The 1,989-nt window shown below is 33.7% G+C and overlaps 1 non-coding gene across 1 annotated transcript; it reads left to right on the forward strand.

Moving 5' to 3' along the window:
- Window positions 1-421: 421 nt before the first annotated feature.
- Window positions 422-495, forward strand: TRNAV-GAC (transfer RNA valine (anticodon GAC)). Its single transcript has one exon. It is a non-coding gene; the product is annotated as a tRNA-Val (tRNA).
- The last annotated feature ends 1,494 nt before the right edge of the window (window positions 496-1,989 follow it).

Genomic DNA, 1,989 nt, shown 5'->3' on the forward strand with positions numbered 1-1,989 from the left:
TATAATCATTCTCTCTATCCTGTTTTTTATACATTATGCACTTATCTTTACCACTTAACACTGTTAATACATTTCAAGGTAACACGTATTTAGTGAGACCATTGACTTAGTTAAGAATATTATCATTTGTTCCCAGTCCTCCAAAATTATAACCTTTTTTCAAATAATTCATAAAATAAACATTTATAAACAAACCAAATACCATTAATTTTCTTATTAATATATCACTCTCAAGGGAGAATAGATGAATCTTTGAAATACATCTAAAATATTGATATTGGTTCTTGAGTCCTACTCAAATTCTTAGTCATAATAGAGATGGACTGTGGTTTCTAGTTGTTTTGGAAGTTTTAAAGTTGGAGGCTTCTTTTCTTTTCCTTCTTGAGAAAACTGCTAGTAGCAAAAATGGATATGTGTTGGGGGAGGGTATAGCTCAAGTGGTAGAGTGCATGCCTGACATGCACAAGGTCCTGGGTTCAATCCCCAGTACCTCCTCCAAAGTAAACAAACAAACAAACAAACCTAATTACCTCCCTCCCCCACAAAAAAAAAGTAAAAAAAAAAAGAATATGTGTTTATCTTGGAACTATTGTGAAAAATAGTTAATGCAAATACCATGAGTGGAAAGCCATGTGCTCATGTCTGTCAGGCCCCTGCTGGGTATTATATATGCACTGTTTCATTTAAGTCTCAAAATTATCCTGAAAATTGAAACTATCCCTCCATTGTTTGACATCCCTCAGCTAATATATAGACCACAGCTCCATGCCATTTCTGACTACAAAAGCTAGCCTCTTTCCAGTAGGTGGGCCCAAATAACAATGATTTGTTATCATAATAGCATATCTGTCATCTAACTACAGAGAACCGACATTGTCTTTGAATGCACATTTCCAAGTTTTTTTGATTTAAGAAAATTAGAAATTTACAAAAGTTTGCTGTCTTCATGATACATATATTTTATAATTAAATAAATATAAATAAAGTCACTGAGCTAATATCAGTAATAGTCTCCAGGAGGTAATTTTAAATCACTGAGCAGACAAGTGGTAATGTATGCCGTGATCCATCATCCCAGCTACACATGACTATATGCTACTCCTAAACTCCATAAATTCAGAAAGGAAACTCAAAGAGTCCATTTTTCACACAACACCCAGCCTTCCTTTGCATAAAAGCAAGAGGCTCTAGGGAACCTTATACATTAATACCCATATCAGTAAGGGAAATAAAACTGATTTGGCTAGAAGCTTACAAAACTAGGACATCTGAAAGATTTGTATTTCTGCCCTATTAACTGAAAAGCATCCAACTCATTTTCCTTCATGCTGTGAATGAGAGTAACTGCAGTGGAGGCTATTCCTGTAGCTGTCACCAAATAACTTGTCTCATGGTGTAACCAAGGGATGGGACAGGATGTCATACCTCAAAATGAAATTAAAATAAAGATAGGATAAAAATATAAACAAAAGGATGATTTTATCTACTATAAAATTTGAAATAGTTGAGTTTTATCCCCAGGCAGCTTTTAAATCAACCTGGTGAATTCTGAATTATTAGTACCAGAAATAGTATTTGGCTTAAGTTTTCAATACCCTGACTTAATTCCTGCCAGATCTTTCTGTATTCATGCTGTAGAGTTGTGTATGCTGGAACAGTAAGTGACAATTAAGTGGGGCCTCTCCCTCCCCATCACTTTTTCTGGCCTGAGTAGCATTGCCATTAACTACATGAAACAAATTATAATAGTGAAACAGAAAGTATCCACTCTTTTCTTCAACCTATTTTCTTAGTTTCTTTAAGGTTTCTCTTTTGTGGTAATAATATTAAAAAAAAAGGAGTCACATATAAATTTATTTAATTAATTAAGTCAAGAGGTTTTCCATTTTAATGAAACAAATCTATAAATGAGACAGTCTAGTCACTTTTCAATGTTTTTCTAATGTTGCTAATTCCCCTGCACTGTAATGGGGTTTTACATCATTGATA

This window comes from Camelus bactrianus, chromosome 15, assembly GCF_048773025.1.
Source record: "Camelus bactrianus isolate YW-2024 breed Bactrian camel chromosome 15, ASM4877302v1, whole genome shotgun sequence".
Classification (NCBI taxonomy): Eukaryota; Metazoa; Chordata; class Mammalia; order Artiodactyla; family Camelidae; genus Camelus; species Camelus bactrianus.